A 27,321-nucleotide genomic window follows, 5' to 3' on the forward strand; every position below is an offset into this window, starting at 1 on the left:
TGAAAAATATCCTGGAGATGAGGCTTTTCCCACTGAGTGAGCTCTGAGTTAGGTTAAATACAATGATCTCTGTTTATGGGATTTTTTCAGGGTTCTGCCAAACAGATCAGATAGTGACAATTCTTTGAGGATAGGGCCTTCTGATGAGCTCCAAACCCATTCTTTCCCCTCCACTGGCAACTAGTGTGTTGTTTTAACAGCAGTACCGAGGCTGCTGGTTTGCCAGGCTGTGGTAGAACTGGGGAAAAGGACATGAGAGTAGGACAAGTTCCATTGCAACATAGCTTGTTGTTCTTTACAAGATTCTGCCATTTTTCTTGAATAAATTCTTCTCAGATTGCTGCCAACTTTTGGCAAATTCTAGAGTTCTGTAAAAGTTGATTTTGACAATTTTGGCCAGTGTTCTCACTGCTTTATGGAAGAGTGAATTTTCAGAGCTCCATACTCCAGCATTCTGGAAATCTCATCTTAAAGACATATTATTTTGTGACAGTAGACAAGAGGTAATTATTTTTCAATATTGAATGTTACTTTTATTTCTAATCTAAACTAAAATACATTCTAATATTTATTTTCAACATCCGTTTTTGAGTTCTAATGCGATTTTGAAATAAATGATTCTTTCCTGACAAGCCCTCAGCTTATCATTCAATAGCCCCGTATTGAATATAATTCATCAAGCTTTCTGAGATTTCACATTTGTTTCCATTTCAAAATTACCTTTTCAAATGTCAAATGTCAAATTAGTTGACATTTAGCTTCTTGGAAACTAGTGTGCTATGTTAGATTTATTAAGAATATATTTTGATTTCCACTCTAAACATTAAAATGTAAGTTTACAATGTAGGCATGCATATAAAGCAATTTTAAAATACATTTATTTTTGTGTAGACTCATTATTTTACAGTGCTGTTTACAAGTGAATCTCACTTTTCAATACTGTGGTATGTCTAATTAGATTCATAAAAACTTACAGCTTTCATGTCATTTCTCTCATATAATTATTGCCAAATACTTCAAAAATCTTTTAGAGAAGAGTGATATGTGTTTACTGTTATATGTACTCACTCTATTCATATACGAAAATATTTTGAATTGAAAAAGGCAAGATGAATCAATGATGGACTAAAAGTAATCTCTCTTTTATTTTTCCTTTTGTGGATTTACCTAAATCATTAGTTTTGACCAATTTTCTTCACTGTCTATTGTAGCAGTTAAGCATTTTTAGTGATGCTTCTCAACATTATCCTTCTTTTAGGTTAGAAAATTTCTTTGAGGCTAAAAAAAAACCTGTTATAATATAATTTATAGAAACATTTGAAAGAGTCTCCAATATTTGGACAGTTCAAAGGAAGCCTGAATAATGGGAACTAGTTGAACTAGAGAATGGGAAAGAGTGTCTATCTTGGCGTTCTGTGATGCTAGATATCCAATTATAATTATTTTATATATGAATGATCAGAAAAGAAAGATAGAAAGTTTTTCTGGTATAACCACATAAATTTTAAAGAAACCTCTGCATCTATCTATACTTTTTCTGCTCATCATATTTATGCCCATCTTCATGCTTGCCAGAGTTCACACAGTGCTTTATCTGCTGTCTGTGAAAACAAGTGCTGTCAAGAGTATAAAATCCACAGTATGCTTTGCATTTTATCTTTTTCTTCCAATTGTTAAGGATTACTGTATGACTTTGTTTTATTTTGGCATATTAGTTTTCAGCATCCAGAATGATTCAGTCCACACTGTTTTACGTGGCTATGTGAGCTACTGTAAGATAATGATTACTCTATCTTTTCAGTACTAACTTGCTACAGAGGCTGGTTGCCACAATTAAATAAGTTTATGTGTGTATAGTATTTAGAAAAGTACCCTATAGTAATTGCTATAGTAACAACAACAATAATAATGATCCTTTCCCTGAAGTTTGGTTGGTTTCCTAGATTTTTCTCTTAGACAAACATGTTATTTTAGGATGTTTATTTTTACTCAGAAAAAGGAAACCAATTCAAGATGCAGTACACAGAATACTGAAATGTATAAACATTTTAAATTATCTGAATATATTATTCCAAATACGTTTCTTCTTGCACCCCTGGCTGGTTAATTTCTCTGCTACAACCCAAGGTTGAGGAGAGCCCAAAGCCTCTGGCTTCAGAAACATAGCACTTGCTATCGCCCACTGTCTCAATTGACAGCACTGCCCCTTGTTAGGCATAAACCAATCAACCAGAAATCTCAACTACCTATTGATCTGGGTGAGTTCCATTTTACGACACCACCCTCAGATAGAAGTAACAGTTATCTTCTGTATTTATTTAGGAGTGTCAAATCCAGTATTCTGGAACATGTCAGTCCTTATCACTGCTTCTCTAGAGTGGCTTAGAACCTACTTATGCTAATCATGTCCTGCTGACCTGTTCTAACAGCCCAGTATTGTAGATACTGTTTTGTCTCATGCAGATCCCCCATTCAGAAATAAGGCACTTAACCACCCTCACCCTCAATCTGTGCCAGGTATACTGTATGCTGGTTGCTCATAGCTGAACTCCACTACAGGCGTTGCTCTCAGTGGCGGAAAGCAGATTCACTTCAATTTATGTACCTACCCTGAGGAGGTCGGCTTCCAATGACTGATACAAAGAACCTGCCCCTTTCCCTCAATTCGATGTATCTCTACCATAAATCTTTTTCAGTCATAACAAAGTATCTGATAGTCACACTCTAGATTTGATCTTTGTCATGAAGTCACTGTTTACTTGGAGTTCTTTTGCTTTCTAAAGTGAATGGGGTTGAGAAACGGTTTATTTTATTATATTTTTTCAAATTTAATCTTATTTTTTTAATTGCAGTAACATTGGATTATAACATTATATAGTTTTTGGATGTACATCGTAATATATTTCGAATTCTGTGTAGATTACATCATGTTCACTACCCAAAACTAATTATAGTCCATCCCCTCACATGTGAACCTAATCACCCCTCTTGCCCTCCCCCCTTCCTCCATGGTAACCACCAATCCTATCTTCATTGTTATGTGTTTGTTTGTTGTTGTTTTTATCTTCTACTTATGAGTGAGATCATACAGGATTTGACTTTCTCCCTCTGACTTATTTCACTCAGCATAATACCCTCAAGGTCCATCCATGTTGTCACAAATGGCCAGATTTTGTCATTTCTTATGGCTGAGTAGTAGTCCCTCTTCTATAAATACCACATCTTCTTTATCCATTCATCCCTTGATGGGCACCCAGGTTGCTTCCAAGTCTTGGTTATTGTGTATAATGCTGCAATCAACATAAGAGTGCAGGTATCTTTATGCCTTTGTGTTATCAAGTTCTTTGGATAAATACTCAGCAGTGGGATAGCTGGATCATATGGTAGATCTATTCTTAATTTTCTGAGGATACTCCATACTGCTTTCCATAATGACATCATTAGCTATCAGGCAAATGCAAATCAAAACTACAATGAGGTATCACCTCACTCCCGTCAGAATGGCTATAATTAACAAGACAGGAAACAACAAATGTTGAAGAGGATGTGGAGAGATGGGAACCCTTGTTCACTGCTAGTGGGAGAAATGGGTTATTTTAGAACATGTCTTATTTATATTTTCTCTGAACTTTACCTAAAAACAGAATTGTTCTTTTTGTAGTTTATTTGTTTCTACCCATAATTTATCATAAGCAGCTAAGAGAAACCAGTTAATACTTCCCTCCCACATTCAGCCTGGAATTTTTTTTTAGCCCAACTCACCAAATCATTAGGTATAGTTTAGATTTCCATGTAAACACAAGCAACACCAAGGCCAAAATTTCTGCCACTAAATAATAAGGGTTGTCTTTTTACAAGCATCAAATAATAATTTCATTGTATTCTTTAAGCTCTCATCAACAGTCAACTTGAAGCTTTTCCTGCTTTCACTAAGAGTGTTCTCAAGGTCTTGTTCCATCTCACTATGTGGTCTCAAAAAAAACTAATTCCACATGTTTTAGAATTTGTTATGGTGAAACCTCACTTTCACTTTCAGTTCTGGTTATCAATTGTTGAGCAAAAAACCCACTCCAAATTGGTTTAAAACAGCATAATCATTTATGTTGCCAATTAATGTAATATTTTACTATAGTTTGGAGGGGATGGCTTGTCTCTGTTGATATGGAGTGAGCTGAGGTGCCTTGAATGGGACTAGAGAATTCACTTCAAGATGGCTCACATGGGTGCTACCTTAAAGCTGACTGTTGATTGAGAACTCAACTGGAACAGTTGACTCAAGGCTGGCTATATTCTGTGGGAGGGCTTGAATTATGCTCTGTGTACCAAAAATATAAAGAAATAAGCTTGCAAGTGAAACACTAGAACTTTTCATAGGCTCAGGGGGCGACCGTTTTCCATAGCATGGGTCAGAAAATGGACACATAGGCCAAATTCAGCCCGTGGTCTCATAGTCTGCTTTTGTAAATAAAATTTTATTTGAACATAACCATTTCCATTTGTTTACATATTTTCTATAACTACTTCTGGACTACAAAGACAATGTTGAGAAGTTGTATGTGACTAACAAACTGCTGTTGATCTCATCCGTCCAGTGTTGAGTGTATGGCCAACCTCATTGTCCTAGGGCAATGGGATGAATAAGAGGTGATTGCAACATTATTTTACTGGAAAAAGGTAAATGGAAACCTCTGCAATTGCCCTTAGCCCCCAGACCAAGATGATAAATCAAAAATAATTTCAGACTGGGGCCACTAAGCATACTGGGTTGAATAATGTCATCCTAAAATTCATGTTCACCTAGAAACTATGAATGTGACATTATTTAAAAATAAGTTCTTTGCATATGTAGTCAAGTTAAGATGAGGCCATGCTAGATTAGAGTGGGCTCTAATCCAATGTCTGATGTCCTTGTAAGAAGAGGAAAATTTGGACACAGGACACAGAAGTAAGAACATAATATGACTACAGAGGCAAAGATCGGAGTGATGTATCTACAAGCTAAAGCATGCCAAGGAATGCCAGCAACCACCAGAAGCTAAGAAAAGCAAGGAAGGATCTTCCCCTATATCCTTCAGAGAGAACATGGCCCTGCCTGAGGAGTCTAGCCCCTGGCTAAAAACCTATGTATGATTTTTAGGGCCTGACCATAGGTAATTACAAAGGATTTAACGGGAAGGTCTCATAGGGGGAAGCTACCCTTCCCACACCAGAGTTGGCACAAAGTCAATACATTGCCATCTCTAAAGGGGGATGCAATAACGGACTCAGGCCCCTCTCTCCAGTTATGCCCTTACAGATATCTGCATTCCTAGCCTTGGCATCTCCATTCAGAGGCACCTTTATCTGGGGCCTCAGCTGAGGACTTCCTCAGGTGCCTCTGCAGAGACTTCCATATTGGAAGGAAGAAAGGAGAAGCTTGAAGACATGTATCTTCACTCTGATTCTGTACTCTGTACTTTTTCACTCCTAGCACATTCTTTTCTCCTTCCCTCTAGCTCTTGGGTCCATAAAACTGTAGGAACCTTTTGTTCTAAGTCACCTCAGTAGTGAGACAGCCACTATGTCAGTGCTAATGCCTCTGATCTTCAACTGGCAATATTCTATAGGAAAAAACTGGAATGGAGGGAGTTGGTGTTTTCTCCAGTTTAGCCTTTTGCTTGTACTGTCACATAAATGATTAATGTCTTGACTGTTATTTTCATTTTGGTTTGTTGTTTTAATTGGCTATGCCAGCATCTAGCAGCTTGGTTCTCTTCAGCTCAACTAAACCCTTGATTTTGCTGACACCTTGATTTCATACTTCTAGCCTCCAGAACTGTGAGGCAATAAATTTCTGTTTATTTAAACCACCAAGTTTGTGGTAATTTTTTATGGCAGCCCTAGGAAACTAATACACTAAGTATATTTTTTAAGTGATTCCATTAACTGAGGAATGGATTTAAAAAATATGTTACATCCATACAATTGAGTATTAGTCCATAATAAAAATTAAGAATGCATTATTGATACATGCAATAACAAAAATGAATCTCAAAAACATCATGCTAAATGAAAGAAGCCAGACACAAAAATTTCCATCTGTGTGATTTCATTTATGTATGATTTTCATTATATGAAATCATACAAAAGGCAAAGCTACATAATGACAGAAATAGATCAGTAGGTACCTAGCACCAGGGGTAGTAGGAATGGATTCATTTCAAAGATGCATGAGGGGCGAATTGGAGTCATGGCTACATAACTATACAGATTTTGAAAACTCATTGAACTGTGTATTTAAAATGGTTAATTCCTACTGTATATAAATTATACCTCAATGATGGGCAAAGAATTTGAACAGACATTTCTCCATAAAAAGGTATACAAATGGCCAGCAAAGACATGAAAAGGTGATTGACATCATTAGTCATCAGGAAAATACAAATTAAAGATGAAAGGATATTTCTATACACCTATTAAAACAGTTTAACAAGACTAATATTACTAAATGTTGGTGAGGATGTACAATTGGAACTATCATTCATTGCTGATGGGAATGTAAAATGCTACAATTAATTTGGAAAATATTTTTTTCTGGTGCTAAACATGTGCTTACACTATGATCCAACAATTTAACTACTAGGAATTTTCCCCAGAGAAATGGAAATATATGTGAACACAAATCTTTTACAATAGGATTCATTGTAGCTCCATTCATAATCACTTTAAACTAGAAACAACTCAAATGTTCATCAACGCACAAATGGATAAAAAATGCTAGTAAAAGAGTTAGCCAAGTGTTAAGTTATAGAGAACACAGTCTACACAAATCCACCCTCTCTCCGGACACCGATTGTAAGTTCATAGAGCAGAGTCCAGGAAGGTTCTAAACATAGAGCTTCTTGTTCTCCTCTCCCCATGGAATCATGGACAGCGTTACACTCCCAGCATTGATGTATGAAGATGTGTGTGTAGTATTTCCACCTAAAGAAGCTTACCTGAAACTTGGTGCCCAGAGTTTTTTTTGAGGCTAGATAACATACTCCCCAGATGGCTGAACTTTACTATCCAGTCCCTATGGATGTAGAATCAATACTGTGTGCTCCAAAGCCTCCATCATAAATCACATTGTTAGACTCTTCAGTGGCCGTGACCCTCAAGCAAACAAAGATGCTTCTATCAGAAATGCCATTCCACAGATTTAGAGATCACCTCCCAGTAGCTAAGGGCAAAGGTCACATATCTTTTTGGGTAAGGTTAATTCTTTACTACACAGATGGTATAGCCATATAATAAAATATTACTTAGCAATGAGAAGAAAAAACTACTGATATATGCAATAACATATATTTGCATAAAGAATGTAATGCTGAACAGAAGAAGCCAAGCCCAAAAGGCATTTATATGAGACTCAAAAGACAAATCTAAACTATAATGGCAGGATGCATATCAGTGATTGCCTGAGCTAGATAGAAGTGGAGGTGGGGATTGACTGGGAATACGCACAAATAGATTTTTAAAGTTCTAGAAATGTTTACAATTTGACTTTTTGGGTGATAAGTATATGCATTTGTCAAAATTCATCAAACTGTATTCTAACAATGTGTGTAGTTTATAGTATGAAAATTATATGTAAACAAAATTTATTAAAAAAAAAACAATTCTTTTTGTGCTGTGTTTACAAACAGGATCCTTGACCCTGGAACATCAAGTGACCTCGCAACCAGAAAAACCCGTCATGATCTGGGTCCCATCAGACTCACTCCTATAAGGCAGGCCAGGCAGCAAACCATCCTAAGATGGAAATGGTACATGAGGACTCAGCATGAACAGAATAAAGATAAAAGTAAGCTGTAAAAGCAGGTGGCACAGACTAACATAGTCATCCACCACTGTTGCACCAGTCACTCTCCTTCAGTTTCTGTCTACAATCATGTATGAGTTTCCTTTATGACCATCTTACCAAAGAGGAAAAGACCAGGTTTCCTTCACAGATGGGTCAGCCTAGTTTGTGGGCACAAGTGGAAAATGAACTGCCAATGCACTACAACCCCAATCAAGGGTAGGCCTGAAAGACATTGGTGAAGAGAAATTGGCAGCACACCACTTTTGTGGAGAGTAAATGTCCCTAGTTAAGAATGACTATATATATAGTTTGTGGAGTGTATACCATTGCTCAATGGGCTTGAAGGGGAGAGAGTAGAAGAAGTTCACGAACAAGGAATTCTAGGAAAGAGGTATGTGGATGTTTCTATGGGAATTGGCACAAAGTATAATGATTTTTGTATTACACATTAACATCTGCCAGAGAGCATCCTCACAGGAAAAGGCACTAAACAACGAAGTAGGTAGAATGACTCAGCCAACTGATATAAGCCAGCCCCTGTCATTATCAATTCCAGGGCCAATACAGTGGACATATGAACAGAGTAGCCATGGTGGCAGAAAAGAGGGATAGACATGAGCATGGACTACTGCTTATCAAGACTGATCTAGTTGTTGCCACTGCCAAAAGTCCCACTTGTATGCTTAAAGACTAATGATGAGCTTCCATACAGCTCTGTCAACCAGCCACTTTATGGCAAATTTCTTACATTGAACTCTACAAAGAACTGAAATTAATCTTGACTGAAATCAGCACATATTTCAGGTGTAGGTTTGTTTTTCACTCCCACAGGGTCTCAGGCAGCACCACTATTTGAGGGCTTACAGAAAGTTTTATCCACTGGCATGGGATCCCACATAGCCTTGTATGTGAAACAGAGATCCTATTCAGGAAAGGATATGAGGTAAAGGGCACACAATCATGGGATCCACTGGTCATATCATATATCGCACCACTCAGAAAATGCTGGCCTAATAGAACAACAGAATGATCTTTAGAAGGCACAGCTAGAGTGTGAGATTAAAAAGTAATACCCTTAAAATATGGGGCACCATCCTCCATGATGGAGAATACACACTGAAGCAATGACCACTGTGTAGTACTTGTCCACAATAGGTAGAACATAGGAATCTGAGAACAAAGGAATAGAAGTAAGAGTGACTCGACTAACCATTACTTCCAGTGACCTAATTGTATAATTTGTACTTCTAATCTCCACGACTCTAAGTTTTGTAGGTCAAAGGTTTAGTTCCACTAGAGTCCTCGGGAAGGGTCGATACTGTCACCCATATACATCTCTGGTGCACCGACGAGTATTCCTAACAGAAAAACTTAGCTTTGGCCAACGTCTGTCTTCCTTTGAGATGTTTTTCAACTGAGCTAGACTTCTGCCTCAGAGAAACCACAACTGCAAACTGTTCTAAACTAGCTATAACCCAACCACAGGGGCAGCATCTGTGCAGAGGGACTTAGAGGTGACCTTAATTTGCCTCTCCTTCATTACCATAGAAAAATATACTCCCCTGCATACCTTGCTAACCACATTTGGTGCCATGTGTAAAAGAATTCAGAGGACTGTGCCTGCACCACCTGTTCCTTGAAATCTCTGCCTCTTTCCCAGAACCTTGATGACACCATGACCCCTTGCCCTTTAAAATTTCCCCGTTTCCCTTTCTTTGGGGAGAATGTGTTTTAGAACATGAGATATCCCTTCTCCATTCCTTCGACAATGAAGGAAGTTTCTGGTCTGCTATTCCAAACCTGGTCTTGTTTTATTGGCATGAGCAACTCTGGGAAAAAGGACCCACTTGCAGGTCACTGGTCCCTTAAGGCTTGATAACAAAATTTGGCAACCACAAATGGAATGGAATGGTAACTGGCTCTCCTCCTTATTCTTGCCTTTCAGCTCCCAACAGGTGAAACAATGGGCTGCATCAGCACATCCCAGGCTAACTCACCAATGTTGTCATAGGCTTGCAAACGGGAGGGAAGCTAGGACTGTCTTGCCCAGCATTTGACCACTGGGCTCTCTCCACTGACTCTTACTGAACCAGCACTTGTGGCCACACTTAGACTTTTGTCTTCCAACACTCTGCTGAAGTCAAGGAGGACCTCCTGTGAGTCAATATTAAGCCTACCTTCAGTTTATCATCAGAACAAGTATGTGTGAACATGCGGGACTGAGGAAAAGGAGAGGCCTTTTCCCAGGAATGGACTGAGGGAGACTCTCAGTCCCAGCTCTCCCCAGGAATGGTTTTGCAGGACCCTTAAGGGAGCCCTTCTCCCAAGGACCAGTACCAGTCCTTGAGGGACAGACTGGATGAGGAATCTTGGATGCCTGATTATCCCAGGTCACAGTTGTGGGTGCCTGACCCTTGCAGGTACCATGCCTCAGCAGGAAGTTTTGAGGTGGTGATGGAAGGAGGCAAGAACAGCTGTTCAGGATTTTTGTTTTGTTTTTGTCTTTGCACTAATCTTCTTCCAAGAGGACTGGCTGGGAATGATGGGTTTTGTATCAAAGTAATTACATCTCTTGTGACTGATTGTATTTTAAATTATATTGTGGGAATAAATATCATGTCTCACTTGGAAATGTTTCCCTTGCCTGATATTGTGAGAGCATATAAGTCCACCATTCAGGCAATGTTAATTAAGCATGGTAAAGGACACGGTAAATTGGCTGAAATTACTTCAAAAACAGCTATGAAAAGGATCCTTACTGCAAAAAGAAAAGAATCTTTGGCATGGGAAAAAATATCTTTAAGCTCCTGAGCAGGTAACAATTTGGATCCAGCATTCTTTGGACTTTTGTGACTGTCATGACTAAAATTCGAAAGATCTCCGTTTGTGTTTTTCTATACATCTGTGTGTGTGTGTCCATATGTATGTTATAAATGTGAGATATTTTTCTACTTCCATATGGTATGGGCAAAATTAAGAGCACTTTCTAATTGGCTTAAAATAAGTGCTTACATAAAATATTTCTAAATGTAATAGAAATTAACCCAAATGTCTTTCAGGTTAACATGATATGAAATAATATTTGGTAAATAAAAGCTTATTTGAGTTTGTTGTTTTGATTGAAATAGGCATGTCCTCAAAGTCATCAGCTGGATATAATGCAGACATGCAGTCTGGATTTACTAGTCAAATAAGCTAATGTTATCTCTATTACAAATTTGTCAACAGAAGAATAGGTTAGGATGATAGCTGATTTTATCTAATGTCTCATGAAGTTTTTGAACCGAATTATTGGAAAGAAGTAAACTAAATAGATGTCAGTAAGATAAAATTTTTTAGGAGAACTTTTGAACAATAATTATATGTTATGGTATATGTACTAAGAATAACTTCAAAACATTTTGATGACTTGAAACCTTAGAGTTTTGTTAAATTAAGTTAAATGATAAACATTTATAGAATATTTAGATCAATTCTAAATAAGATAAAATATTAGATGTCAATTATTAAATATAGCTTTATTTACTTTTGGCTTATTATTATAGAGAAACTAAAAGATATTTGGGTCTATTAGGAATCATGTCTTGTGTTTTATTAAAAGATTGTACTATGAAGTAGCATATTTCTAGAAATTATAAGAAAGTATTTATATATAAAAAGTATATATAAATTTTAGAAATTTATAAAAATCAAAGAATGTTAATGTAAAAGACAGTTTATAATTGCTTACTTCTTAGTTTCCTCTAAAAAATAAGGTTGTAAGTGTTAAGAGTTCTCATTAATATATGTGATTAAAGCTACTAAAATTAGTAAGGAAAACATATTTGTATTCAAGGAAAGTAAGATGTATGTCTTTAGTAAAGAAGATATAAAAAATAGGAATAATTTTCTTTGTTTTGCTAATAAAGTTAAAATTATCCTAAACTACTAGGGGAAGAAAAAGAAGGCATGGGACAAATTCTGAATGTAAAAATAAAATTCTATAAGGTTTATGAAAAAGAAACCTTTAGAAAAGAATTTTATGCATTGTCAAGCTGGCTAAGATTGAAATCAATGTAAGTAAATGAGCTTTAATATCAAAAGAATGCTGGTACAAAAACTAGAATTTGGTTTTCTTTCTCCTTAAAACGATAATTTTCATGGACTTTTACTCTGCTTTTGATAATGAGATTATAAAAGGTTTTTCTGTATTTTTGAATAAATCTCTTTATAATAAGGCAAATGATAGGCCAGAATATTGGTAATCCTCTATTCATGAGTAGATATAAGGGGCACTCAGCTCCCCTGTTTCACCAAGTACTTGGAAGTTTGGCACCATTTCCAACTTGGACCTGTGAGATGCACTTTAAGTCGGTTGACTCACCTGGCTACTTAAACAGCCATTATTTCATCAGGTTTTGCTTCAAGTTATGCCACAGAGTTAGTGCTCCTCCCAGCACGTGGGCCTTGATCTCCCTCCACTGCAAAGGTAATGGACAATAGAGCATATGGTCAGATCAGATCTGCCCCTACTGGGCTCTTAGCAGAACAGTATTCATAAAAACCCAAAGATTTCACTTTCCAGTGAGATCCTCTCTCTTCAATATATCTAGGAATTAAGCACTTTTTAAAATAATACTTTTATATTTGTGTTAATTAGGGGGTTGAGTAAGAACAACTTAAGGGTTTGTGTCTAAACCATAGTTTTCCAGGATCTTGTACCTTTTTTTGGATATAATTAATTCTGAATTTCTATAATTTGATTTTACTGAACCAAAGTATCTTTCTAATATGAGTGGAGTACTTCTAGAAAATTCTGACAGTCTCAAATCCCAATAGACAGCCACAGACTTCTTTCCTAATTATCTTCAACTACTGTACCAGAAGATTGAATATGGTATATATGTAAGAGTCTGCTCCCATTAGCCTGAGAGATTATTGAGGACAGGTAATATGATATGTTTATTTTTGTGTCCTTTGCAGCAGCTGGTACATCTTGAGAGCTCTATAAAAGTTTCTCAATTAGGAAGGAGAACTTCATTTCACCCTTCAAATACTTCCTGCATATTCCTTTATTTCTGGGTACTTGAGCTCATTAATAAAGACCATTTGGGCACTTTTCTACTAGCCTTTCTTTAAATGAAAGGCTTTCCCTCCCCCTGGCCTCCACATCTATATCAGCAGGAGGAAATGGGTGGATTCCAGAGCTTTGTTTATATCAACCCTTTTCCCTTCACAAACCTGAGTCTGTTTATAACTTTTTGTCTCGAGACCATCAGTGATCTCATTAGGTTTTTTATAGCTGTTCGTCAATCACAAAATGATATCCAAATCATTTTTAATACCTAGAAAAATGACAGTGGCAGGTATAGAGTAGGCACTCAAAAATATTTGTTGAGTGAATGTTGACTACATGCAATACACTACTGAACAGAATCCAAGCTTACTAATGAATAGGTTCATGAAATCAATGTAAAGAGTGCAGCACTTTTAATACTTATTTTTTCTCCACCTTCTACTTTTATCTGATATAAAAAGAGATTACAAGAAAATCTAAAGGCTTTGTGAATTTGAGAGTTAAGAGTTGATGGTGCTGAGCAGTTATCAATGGAGAACACTTGTGAGTATCTTGGAAGCACAGGAGAGCAGAAAGCCAAGACTTTGGATGTTGTTTTCTTCTTTTTTATTCGGTGTGATGATAGTGGCATTAGGAAACTTTGCATCCTTTTGAAATGATACACATTAAGGAAACAACTCTGTAGGCTTCCAAGTGTTGTTGTCCCATGAAAAGCTCAACATTTTATACACATTCTATGCTTATACACTTGATCTCACCAAGGCCCATTCTGACCCCAATCAGCTCCCACCCTGCTGTCAGTCATTTTTCTATCAGATCCTCACCGTTCCCAGTCCTGACCTCCCATGCTTTTCCTACATGGCTTTCTTTATTGGTCACAACTACCTTACAACTTCTTCCCTCCTTTGCTTAGCCTATCTCACTCTTCCTTGCCTCTCCCTATCTAACACTATTTTACTCAGTTGATAAGACTAAATGATGAACTGAATGGTGGACTTGAGAATAAAGGATGACTCCTGACTTTTCGGCTAGAACAAAAATGTTTGGCTGAATGGATGGTGAGGCCATTTACTAAATTGTGGAAACCAAGGAGAAGAACAGGTTAATGACGCATGATTTGGGCAAGATACTTAGGTTCTCTAAGCCTCAGTTTTTTTTACATTATGATTGTTAGAAGGATTATGAGAGATGATGCATGTAGAGCCTAGCAATACAACTGAAACAAAATAAGTCATTATGAATCTCAATCTCAACTATATTTTTGGATAATTAAATAGTAACTTTTTTTACCTTTTTGCAATTAAAGTTTTTAATTTTTAAATTTAAAGAGTAAACTTAACCTTTTGTGTGTACAGGCCTATTAATTTTAACACATGCATATACAATAGTCCTCTCTTATCTGTTAGAGATATATTCCAAGACCTTCAGTGGATGCCTGAATGATGGATAGTACCCAACTCTCTATATATTGTGTTTTTTTCTATACATATGTGCATACGATAAAGTTTAATTTATAAATTAGGCATAGTAAGAGGTTAACAACAATAACCAATAATAAAGTAGAACAATTATAACAACATATGTAATAAAAGTTACCACAGATCTTAGCAACCTCAGCATAAGATTTATTTTTTTCTTACTAAGTTGAGAACTCTCACATTTTCACCTAGAGGAAGCACTTTACAGCTTCTCTTTGGCATATCGAAATTCCCAGCATCACTACTCTTAGGCTTTGCAGCCATTATTAAGTAAAATAAGGGTTACTGGAACACAAGCACTGTGGCATTGTGACAGTTGATCTGATAACTGGGATGGCTACTGAGTGACTAATGGGCAGGTAGCATATACAGTACTGATCCCCTGGACAAAGGGATGATTCCTGTCCCAGGCAGGACAGGGTGATATGGTGTGAGATTTCAACGCACTAATAGGAAGGACATGCAATTTAAAACTTATGAATTGTTTATTTCTGTAATTTTCCATTTAATATTTTCAGACTATGATTGAACTGAAACTGTGGAAAGCAAAACCAGGATAAGGGAGGACTACTGTATTCACGTAACTATCACCACTGTTAGGATCCAAAAGATCTCCATTGGCCCAGAAACTCCCTTGTTTCGCCCCATTTGTAGTAACACTCTCCCCCCACCTCTAGCCCCTGGCAACCACTGATGTATTCTCTATCAGTATAAATTTGTCTTTTCAAAAATGTCCCAAATATTCACTTTTGCAAATCCATGTAGAAAGGAAAGCCATATGAGAAAAAAATGTGGTGTTTATTTACAGTGGCATGTTGTCTACCATCTGTTCTCCCATTCTTATTTTTAGTAGTAGAATCTCTCACATTTTAATTGGGCACAATTTTCCCAAAGTAGAGACTACATATCCTAGATTTGCAGTTAGAGATTGTCCAGAACTAAATTTTGGCCATTGGAATGTAAACTCAAGTGTTACACTGGAGTTTTTAGTTATATCCTTTAAAAAAGAAGCAGTGTTTCCTCCATTGTACTTTTCACATTTTCCTGGCTCTTATAGTGATGAGTCAGTTACAACCTTGGTGATGAGAGCTATCCCATGGAGAAAGATGGAGCATTTGGAACCTGAATCTCTGCGTCATTGTGAGACAGAGTTGTTCTATCCCCTAAACCTTCTACTAGCTTAGATTTTTACATGAGAAAGAAATAAACCAGGTTATATATACCCTTGTTGGCCCACGGACCAGTAGCAGTACAGGAATCACATGAGAGCTAGTTAGAAACATAGAATCTGATGCCTCCTCACACAGCTACTGAATTAAAATCTGCAATTTATTGCAGATCACCACGTGACTCATATGCATATTAAGATGCACGGTAAAGTTTGAGAAGCACATGGTTAAGATATTATTTGGACTCTGTTAAAGCAGAGAAACCAATATTCTAACATTATATATATACATATACTAATAAAAAGAAAGAAAGGATATATGTGAAAGAAGGAAAGTGACTAAAGGTAAACCAACAAATACTTGGGTAAATAATAAAACAGGGGAGTTGTAAATATTTATGGTCTGTTGAAAAAAGGACTAACACAATTCTCATTCCAAACTTGAACTTCATAAAATTTGATGAGTTTGTTTCAAACATGTTGTCAATTTATGTTGAGCAGTTAAACCCAAGACAAGCTACAAATGAGATTTCCCATTTTTCTTTCTGTGAAAGACATGACATAAAAAAGGTGATCAGATGCCAGCCCTGTGGCCAAGTGGTTAAGTTCCCGCGCTCCGCTGCAACAGTCCAGGGTTTCTCGGGTTCGGATCCTGGGTGCGGACATGGCACCGCTCATCAAACCACATGGAGGCGGCGTCCAGCATGCCACAACTACAAGGACCTGCAACTAAGATATACAACTATGTGGGGGGGGGGGGGGGTTGGGGAGATAAAGCAGAAAAAAAAAAGGTGATCAAATTGTTCTTTACTAGGTCAGGAAGTTGTGTAAATTTAGTTCAGTGGTATGATTTAAGGGCAGGAGCAGTAATTCTCTTGGACAAGTGGTATTGAATCAGAGGAGGTAACATTTTCAAACCACAAACATATAGCCACTTCCCATTCAGATGTATCCAAGGGTTGGGTAATGCTCTCTGATGTGGCTTAAAACTCAAATTTTAGTAGCCACAACATCATCTGGGACCTTGTCAGAAATACTGATTATAGAGCTCCAACCCAGATCTCAGAAATTCTGGGTGTGGGATCCAGCCATATGCATTTTAACAAGCCCTACTTTTGATTCTGGTTGGTTTGTGTGTGTAAGGGGAGTTCTTAAGGGAGGATGGATGGAGTGGGAATATCTGATTCTTCAGTCAAGGAACTTCAATTTTATCTTCTCAGGAAAGAAATAGTTGAGTAGGTCCTTTGAAAATACTGTTTCAGGTCACAATAAGAATCATTTAAAATAAATTTCTATTTCAATTTTATGTATATTTCTTAAATTCTAAATAAATCATATATCTGATGTAATAAATGACATTATATATATATATGTTTGTTTCACGGATCTCCTTACTTCTACATTTGCCTCTCTACATTTATTTTCTAAAAAAGCTAATCATTTGAAAACATAAATCTCCTGTTCTAACCTATCCAAAAGGTTCCTATTATCTTCAGAAGAAAACACAAACTCTTACCATGATCTACAGGGCTCTACATAATCTAGCCTATGGAACCTACTTCTTATATTGCCTTTCCCTTCCTTAGTCTACTCTTCCCACGGTCAATTCTGTTCTATTTTTTTCTCTTGAGGACATTTACACGTGCTTTTCCCTCTGCCTGGAAGGCAAAGCCATAGTAAAGATTCACAGAAAATAAACCTGAATGTTTAGCATTCCTTGTGAAAGGAGAAATAAACGACATAAATAGGAAAAATAAATCTGTCAATGATAACTCCATATACATAAAAAGTAGCTGCCTTGTTTGTTTCTACATAAATGCGTACACATGGAAGGAGACAGGGAGAGAGACGAGGAAAGAATCCCCCACGGCAAACATGCCTCCTCCTATAAAGACCATGAGAACAGTTAGATGACAAAAAAGCACCTCAACAACCCCCGCTTTTTCTGGGGAATGGCTGGCCACACAAAAACGTACACCTCTAAAATTGAACAATCCATCCTCTTTTGAAATGTCCCCACATTGCTCACTTTCCCCCTTGCAGCCAATCAAGGAATGTCAAAAGTATCTGAAGACCATTGAGAAAGTCTTCCCCACTTAAAAAATTTCCACCTTAATAGAATGCTTATAAATCAGAGATGATCCCAGTATTTTCTCTTTTTATTGTTTAAAGTGTATCCCCCTTTCTAATATCCTTGAACTTCTGCTTAAATAAAAGTAAAGGCAGATAAGTTCCCTTGCAACAACTTTATGAATAAACAGCCATTGTTAGTTTTGTCTCAGATTTAGTTTTGTGTTTGAGATGGAGTATAAATTAATAAATGAAATATACATTCAATTTGACTAAAGCTAGTACTAGAATTCTGTCAACCCTTTGTAACAGAATGGCATTGCCATTGTTCAGCTTGATTTCTCAAAATTTCCTCAGAATGTTTTGATGTCATGGAGATAGTCACATAAAAATTGTTTATATACACAAACAAATGTTGTGTGTATGCCTGTGTACACACATGTGCATGTGTCCACATATGTATTTGAGTGTATAGTTGAGAATGTTATAAACAGATAGTTAAAATCAAACAATTGAAAATTAAACCTAATTATTTGTATAAAACTAACTTAAAAAAAGTCAATGAGTGCACCAAATTCAAAAGAGGTAAATATCCAGGTATCTTAACTCTTGCTACCTATATCAGTCCATGACTACAGAATAAGATTACACTTTTTTATGTAAAGGAAATGTCATGAGTCACCACCACCATCTTTTACTGGGGATCCCAGTTATTTTTGAAACTTTTTCAGATTATAGATTCATGATTCTCCTCCAGTCTCTCCTTTCTTGCCATTCTACTTGTTCCCTGTCAATGACTCTCAGAGTTTCGGTGCTTGGCTGAGTACATCTGTCTTGAGCTGATAATCTCTACTCTATAACCTCAATCTATTCTCAGGTATGAAGTAATACTCATCACTGGGCTATTTCTCCCAAAATGTAAAACAAGCCTACTTATTTAAATTTTCTTTTAAGTCATGAAATTTAGTTATGAGCACATATTAAGGTTTTATTTCAAACTTGCTGCAAAGGAAGAGGCCAAATCCAGCCCAATGCAAAGATTGTTATTTTGTTAGAGACCTTGATGAAAAAAAAGAGTGGAAGAACAAAATAACTGATAAAACACTGTTAGACTTTTCACGGAGAGTAAGATGGCAATTAGTCGGGTGAACAGAGAACTAACTTATCTGAAATTTTTAATATTATGTAGTTTCAGTGCTACACTGGTAAATTTTAACAACCATCTTTGAAAAAGAAGGGATGTGGCTACTGGGAAGCCCTGGTTTGTGGAGTTTGCTGATTTTGGTTATGTAAATTCTCCCACCATGGCTGATTTCAAGCTACCAACATAAAGTCACCGAATACGGAACTGAGACGAGGTGGTAACAGTCAGCTCTCTGGTATCAGCTATGTCTAGCACAACAGTCTATCAATAAATTACTTAAGCATCTCATTAGGAAACTTTTTTTTTCGTGAGAGAGGTTATGAGTTACATCACACAAAAATGTTCTGTTCCAGATCTGATTTGGGGCAATATTTTCTTAACAGCTCTAATTTCCTATTATCCTGCTGAGACCATGCTATAATGTTAACAACATGGGATAATGAAATCGTTGGAAAGAAGAAGTTTTCCTCTAACAACTTAAGTCCAAAATGGTTGGGGGCCTGTGAATTAACTGACAATAATATTAGCAGAAAAAAGAAAAACTTTATTTTTATGTATGTGTTTACACACAAGAGTACTCAGTGACAATCAGCCTCAGTGACCTCTGTGGAAAGACTAAAGCTCTTTTTATTAATTTCTCCTTTTATCTATATTATTTGTTTCCTTCTACTTTCCTTGGTTTTGCAGAAGTGTTCTTTTTTTGGCTTTTGGAATTAAACATTTAATTCACTTAGTTTCAATATTGCTTAATCTTTACTTTTTTCCCCCTTTTGCAGCTGTGACAAAATAAGCATAAACTTTACTGTCAACCGTTTTTAAGTATACAGTTCAGTGGCATGAAGTACCTTCACATTTATGAGCAATCATCACCACTATCCATCTCCAGACTCTTTTCATTTTGAAAACTGAAATTCCGTCCCCATTAATTTCCCATTCAGCTATACTAGGTACCTCAAATAAGTCAAGTCGTACAGTATTTCTCCTTTTATCTGGCTTGCTTCACTTAGTACACTGTTCTCAAAGTTCAACCGTGTTGAAGTAGTAGGAGTAGGTAGTAAGAGTCAGAATTCTCTTCATTTTCAAGCCTGAATAATCTTCCATTGTTTGTATATACTACATTTTGTTTATCAGTTCATCTCTCAATAGACACGTGGATTGGTTCTGCCTTTTGGTCATTATGAATAGTGCTGCTATGAACATGGGTGTACAAATATTTCTAAGTCCTTGCTTTCAATTCTCTTGGGTATATTCCCAGAAAGGAAATTGCTGGATCATATGGTAATTCTATTCTTAATTTTTTTGAGTAACTGCCAAACTGCTTTCCATAGCAGCTGCACATTTTACATTCCCACCAACAGTGCACAAGGTTTCCAATTTTTATTCTCTTAGCCGATAAATGAATTGAAAAAATTTTCTCCCACTCGATGGATTGCCTTTTCACTCTGTTGAGTATTTTCTTTCATGCACAGAATTTTTTTTGTTTTTTTTAATTTTGATATAGTTCGATTTACCTATTTTTTTTCCTTTTGTTGCCTGTGCTTTTGGTGTCATATCAAAGAAATCATTGCCTAACCCAATGTCATGAGGTTTTTCCCCTATGTTTCTTTCCGAGTTTCATAGTTTTAGATCCCATGTTAAATAAGTCTTTAATCCACTTTGAGCTAACAATTGTATGTAGTATAAGAAAGGGTCCAACTTCATTCTTTTGCATGTGGATATTTAGTTTTCCCATTTGTTGAAAAGACCCTCATTTCCCCTTTGAATGGTCTTGGCACCTAAGTTGAAAATACCATAAGTGACAGGGTTTATTGCTGTGCTCTATATTCTATTTCATTGTTCTATATGCCTATCTTTATGCCAGTACCACACTGCTTTGATTATTGTAGCTTTGTAGTAAGCTTTGAAGCCAGGAAGTGTGAGATCTCTATGTTTTTCTTTTACAAGATCATTTTGGATATTTATGGTCCCTTCAGTTTCCATATGAATTTTAGGATGAATTTTTTTACTTCTGCAGAAATGTTGTTGGGATTTTGATAGGAATTGCATTGAATCTGCAGATCATATTAAGTCTTGCAATCCATGAACACAGAATGTCTTTCAATTTATTGGTGTCTTCTTTAATTTCTTCCATCAAAGTTTTATAGTTTTCAGTGCAATAGTCTTTCACCTCCTTGGTTAAATGTCTCCAAAATATTTTATTCTTTTTCATTTTATTGTAAATTTAATTGTTTTCTTAATTTCCTTTTTCTGATCGTTCACTTTTGGAGTATAGTAATGCAAATGGTTTTTGCGTGTTGATTTTGTATCCTGTAACTCTGCTGAATTTGTTTATTCTGGCAGGTTTTTTTTTTTTTATTTTGGTGAAATCTCTAGGATGTTATACATATGAGATCATCATCTGTGAACAGAAACAATTTTGCTTCTTCCTTTTTAATATGGATGACTTCTATTTCTTTTTCTTGCCTTATTTCTTTGCCTAGGATTTCTGGTACTATGTTGAATAGAAATGGTGAAAGTGGCCATTCTTGGCTTGTTCCTGATCTTAGAGGAAAAGCTTTTAGTATTTCACTGTTGATTATGATGTTAGCTGTGGGCTTTTAATATGGTCTTTTTTAATGTCAATGTAGTTTCCTAGTTTGTTAAGTGCTTTTCATCATGAAAGCATGTTGAATTTTGCCAAATCCTTTTTCTGAAGCTATTGGATGATTACACGTTTTGTTTTCCTTATTCTGCTAATGTCATGTATTACAGTTGTATTACAATTGATTGATTTCTGTATATTGAACCATCCTAGCATTCAGAAACTAGTTCCACTTGATCATGCTTTTTAATTCTTTTAATTTGCTGATGAATTCTGTTTGTTAGTATTTTGTTGAGGACTTTTACACTAATACTCATCAGGGATATTTTTCTGTAGCTTCCTTTTCTTGTACTATTATTGTCTGGCTTTGGTATATAGATAATGCTGGCTACATAGAATAAGTTTGGAAGTGTTCCATTCTCTTAAATTTTTGGAAGAGTTTGAGGAAGAGTGGTGTTAATTTTTCTTTAAATGTTTGGTAGAATTCACCAGTTATGTCATCTTTTCCTGGGTTTTCCTTTATTGGGAGATTTTTGATTACTGATTTTAATCTCCTTATAAGTTTTATATCTCTGTACCAATTTTTGATTCTTCATGATTAAGTCTAGGTAGGTTATATGTTTTTAGGAAGTTGTCCATTTCATCTAGGTTATTAAATTTATCATACATTTGATCACAGTACTCTCTTGTAAAAATTTTATATCTGTACAATTGGTAGTAATGTTCCATCTTGTATTTCTACTTTCTTGTTGTTGTTATTTGAGTTTTTCTCTCTTTGTTTCTTAGTCACTCTAGCTAAAGGTTTATCAATTTTCTTGATCTTTCCAAATAACCATGTCTTAGTTTTGTTGATTTTCTCTGTTATTCTATTATCTATTTTGTTTATCTCTGTTCTAATCTTTTTTTTCTTAATTCTTCTAGCTTTCATAGATTTCAGTTTAGTTGAGTATTACTTTTTTTTTTCAGTGAAGAAGATTGGCCCTGAGCTGACTTCTGTTGCCAATCTTCCCCTTTTTGCTTGAATAAGATTGTTGCTGAGCTAACATCTATGCCAGTCTTCGTCTACTTTTTATATATAGGATGCTGCCACAGCATGGCTTGATGAGTGATGTGCAGATCTGCATCTGGGATCCAAACCTGCAAACCCCAGGTCACCAAAGTGGAGCACGTGAACTTAACCACTACACCACTGGGCCAGCCTTCATCTTCTTGGTTCTTTTTTAAGTCTTTTCATTTTCATGTCTGTTATCAATGCTTCAATATATAACATTCTGTAATGATTTGTGACAGGTGAATACCAACAACTTTTTAGAATATCCAGTGTCAATATCTTCTTGTAAATATAGATTTTCCCTAAACAAAAACAAAACAGGCAAACAATTTCAGGAGATAGTGATACCATCAGCATGATTCATCCAAATTGCAAAAATGACAATATTTAAAATCATGCACATTATTTTGCTGCTTCATAACACTTCTTTTTTAAACTTCTACAAATTTGTCAATGTAAAAAGAGTCCTAAAAAACTTCTTGATGACATTAAATTACAAAATTCACTTTGTAAAGTAGGGAATTATTTCTCCAATTTTGCTTTTAAGTTTTTTTTTCATCTGTTAAAAATATGATAAAAAGTGTGTTGAGAGAGGTGGAGAAAAAGGAGCTTGCATTTGATGGATACAACATGTCTGAAAATACTTCCAGAATGTAAAGGAAAAACTTAAAGAGCAAGAGTATGTTGTAAATAAGAGTCTTTCAGCAAGATAAATAAATGAGCAGTTCTTGCATCAATTGGACCCACAGGACAGTGGTCTTCTTGAAGAATGCTAGTTTATATACTATTCTGTAAGATAGAGTTGGCTACCTCCAATGACTCATGTTTTACTAAAACCATAACAATCCATGTACTCTTCTAAAAGCTCATCCACTCTATCATTTAGATATCCAAACTTCAGCATGTGTTTATTCTGGAGTGTCTAGATGGAACACTATCTGCCAATCTTAAGTTTCCTTGGGAGTCTCCCAGCAGAATTATGTTAGTATTATCTTTTATTTGATTGAAATATCCTATTTTTTTCATGGCACCATCATCATTTTGTTAATTATATGAATTAGTTCTTTAAATCCTTTGAGAATCCCATTTTCATAAAAATCCATGAAGTTGATGCTACTTTGACATCTGGATGATAAATACCACCTTGATGGATACCATCTATAACATATCACCAATACCAGCTGAAAATATAAATATAGGGATACTGTTTTCTTAGAACTTATCAAAGAAAATTTCACATCTTTCTTTGAGCATAATGTCAGATTCTGCTGTCATTTCTTTAAGCTTAGATTTTGGTAAAGTCTTTTCAAAAAGAAAATCATGTGATTTAGTATACCCTTCTATCATACAAGGGTACTTCCCATCTAAAATTAGATTAAGATCAATTTTAATAGCATAATGTTTTTTTATTTAGCTTCAGTAACATTTTTTGACATTCATTTGTAACCAGCTTACAGTTGTCAATGATATTGTGTCATGTTGAGCATCTTTTTCCTAAGGAAAATCTACATAGTATCATATAAAAGTCTGTTATTACCTGAAATTTGGCAGCTCCTCCTTTGATAAGACCACAGAGATTTTCTTCTAGTCTTGTAGGGTTCTTGGTGAGAACTAAACTTTGTGGGATTCTGTCATCAATATCACATGTACAGTAGAATCTTGATTAGTCATTTTTTTGGTTATCCAACCTTCATTAAGACACTCTGAGTTTTGTCCTTGAATTTGTGCCAGAACCTAGGCCACCAAAGTGGAGTGCACCAAACTTAACCACTAGCCTACAGGACTGCCCCTTCCCTCAGCTTTTGTTTATCTGGAAATGTCTTAATTTCTCCCTCACTTTTGAAGGATACTTTTCTGGATATAGGAGTCTTATTTAACAGGTTTTTCTTTCAACACTTTAAATATATCATCACAGTGCCTTCTTGTGTGCAAGGTTTCTGGTGAGAAATCTGCTTATATTCTTACACAGGACCCCTTGTACATGATGTTAGTTTTCTCTTGCTGCTTTGAAGATTCTCTCTTTGTCTTTGACTTTCCACAGTTTGATTATAGTGTGTCTCAGTGAGAGTCCCTTTGGGTTTATCCCACCTCAAGTTTGTTGAGCTTCTAGTATTTGTATGATCTCCAGCACCTAGTCTAAGACTTGACACACAGTAGACATACAATTAATATTTGTGAGATTAATAAATCACTTAGTGGCCTTTGTGCACAGGAAATACACAAAACCATGCCAGCTAGTATTTTTCCTTTTGGTATGGTTTCCAGGAAGCTAAAATATCACCTTTAAAGCTTAATCACAGCAATTATATCACCCTCCTAGAAATAGTATATTTGAATTCTCTCTTTTGATCCTGATGTTACGTTCCTAACTTATTGACCCACAAAACCTGTTTTGGAATGAGATGGTTAGGTGTATGCGTGTGTGTGTTTGTGCATGCATGCATGTATGTGTGCACATATGTATGGGTACAAAGACAAATCAGTATAAAAATGCAATGTGTTGAGAGATCAACAAGAATCAGAGACGTCATCCTAGTCAATCCATGACTGATGGTGGTGATGATTAAGCTAGTATCTCACCAAGATGACATTACCCTCTTTTTCATCTCTGTATCTTCTTATTTTAACCCTCTCATAGTCCTTGTGACTCATCTGTGGAGGACTGCAAAGCGATTGTGTAAAGAACTTTGTCTTTTGATTCTGTGTCATGTCTGTGGGCTGTTGATTAATGCCACTCAACACATAGAACTTATTGTCTTTTTTAGCATTCTTTTCTTGTGAAATATAAAAATTCAAACAAGTTCTAAAAAACAAAAGGAAACAGCAAAATCAATATTTAGAAAGCAAGCATAAACACTACCAGGTTAAGAAGTAGAACATTAGTATTTGTTGTGTATACCACACATTGGATACTGTCTAATGATGTATTTTTGGTATTTGCTATTTGACTTTTAATGTATATGTGTGTGTGTGCATATATATATATATATATATATATATATATATATATATTATACTGTCTGTAGTCTATGTACCAAAAACCTACAGCAAACATTATACTTAATGATAAGAAACTCAAAACATCTCCACTAAGATCAGGCACAAGGAAAGGACGTATCCTCTTACTACTTTTCAACATCTTACTGGATGTCCTTGCTAATACAACAAGGCAAAAAAAGGAAATATATATATATATATATATAGTCTCCTCAGTTAGTAAGTTCCTTGAGAACAGAAGTCATACCTTATATTTCTTTTTACCTCTCACAATCCTAGTGCAGTGTCCTAGATATGTAGGTGTTAAATGTACTTTACATGATTAAGCATTTTATATTAACTCTGTGACTCTGAGAAGACCACTGAGGACTAATTTTAAAAAACAATAATTAGTTGAGGAAATAGAAAATTATATCACTTGTCTAAATTTGCATGTCCAAATCAGGCTATAAGGACAACTAGTATGTCATGATGTGGACTGTAAGTCCAGCCCTCTCTTGAGTTTTGGCTCTTGCCCAATGTATAAAATCAGTCTAAGACTATTTCAGTAGCCTTCTAACTAATCTTCCTGTCTTTAGTCTTGCCCTCATTCAATCAGTTCTTTATATGATGACTCAAGTGATCTGTGTAAACAGATTACACTGTGTCATGCCACTGCTCAGTAACTATTCATATAATGGTTCTCAGGGTTTGATGTGCCTCAGAACCACATGGAAAGTTTGTTACAAACCCATATTTCTTCTGTCATACAGAGATTCTGATTCAGCAGTTATGAGAGGGGATCTAGGATTTTACGTTCGTAAGAAGCACTACAGGTGACTCTGATGCAGCTGAATAAGGTACTACCAATTAAGAAACACAGCTTCAAAGACTCTTTATTCTCTATGGATTGCAATTCAGCGTCCTTAGCAAGGCACACAAAGCTCCTACTGGGTAACCTTTTTTAACATGGACTCTATTCCCTCTGTGCCGTTCTACTCCCATGTCACTCACACTATCATTTCTTGCTTGAACTGCTGCAACAGTGTGATGACTCCCAAATGCAAATTGCATTAATTGCCCTCCACTCCAATTTTTTTCCCAAGGTGGATCCAGAAAAATCTTTCAAAAGTGAAAATACGTTCATGTCATTCTCCTACTTAAATCCTTTCCATAGCCCTTCATGTCCTGAGAAATAGTTTCTCCAACTGGTTCAGGTATCACAGAATCTGGATGTCATGGTGGTCTTTCCAGAATGCCATGAAATAATTGATATATTAAATTGCACCATAGGAAATAAAACATTTTTCAAAAGAACTCTTATTCCAAGATCCATTCATGATAAAAATTCTCAATAAACTAGGGTTAGAGGGAAAATTTCTAAACTTGATAAAGACTATCTACAAAAAACCTACAGCAAACATTATACTTACTGATAAGAAACTCTAAGCATTGCCACTAAGATCAGGTACAAAAAAAGGATGTGCCCTCTTACTACTACTTTACAACATCTTGCTGGATGTCCCTGATAATGTAATAAGGCAAAGAAAGGATATATAGATTTGGAACGAAGACATAAAACTGTCTTTTTTTGCATATGACATGATTGTCAATGTACAAAATATGAAAGAGTCAAGGGAAAAAACCCTCTCAGAACCAAGAAGCTATTAAAGCAAGGTTGCAGGATAAAATGTTAATATATAAAAGCCAATCGCTTTCCTATATATCAGCAATAAATAAGTGGAATTTAAAATAAAAAGCACAGTGCTATTTACATTAGCACCCAAAAAAATGAAATACTTAAGTATAAATCTAGCAAAATATGAACAAAATCTATATAAGGAAAACTAACAATCTCTGATGAGAGAAATCAAATAAGAACTAAGTAAATGAAGAGATATTCTATGTTCATGGACGGGAAAACTCAATTTTCTCAAGATGTCAGTTCTTCTCAACTTGATCTATATAATCA

The 27,321-nt window shown here is 35.8% G+C and overlaps 1 long non-coding RNA gene and 1 pseudogene across 2 annotated transcripts in view; one reads left to right on the forward strand and one right to left on the reverse strand.

Annotated features, from left to right (window-relative positions):
- Window positions 1-16,869, forward strand: part of LOC139042689 (uncharacterized) — a 54,564-nt gene extending 37,695 nt beyond the window's left edge. Inside the window, exons 2-4 of one of the 2 annotated variants that reach the window (XR_011499725.1) lie at window positions 7,668-7,825; window positions 9,771-10,640; window positions 16,082-16,869. This is a non-coding gene — a long non-coding RNA (uncharacterized lncRNA). Of the gene's footprint in view, window positions 1-7,667; window positions 7,826-9,770; window positions 10,641-16,081 lie in introns of those variants that run through there. The other variant, XR_011499724.1, reaches the window with a different exon arrangement.
- A 6,281-nt stretch (window positions 16,870-23,150) lies between these two features.
- On the reverse strand, window positions 23,151-24,366 carry LOC106848128 (cytosolic 5'-nucleotidase 3A pseudogene; annotated as a pseudogene).
- Window positions 24,367-27,321: the final 2,955 nt, after the last annotated feature.

Source organism: Equus asinus, chromosome X, assembly GCF_041296235.1.
Source record: "Equus asinus isolate D_3611 breed Donkey chromosome X, EquAss-T2T_v2, whole genome shotgun sequence".
NCBI classification, from domain to species: domain Eukaryota; kingdom Metazoa; phylum Chordata; class Mammalia; order Perissodactyla; family Equidae; genus Equus; species Equus asinus.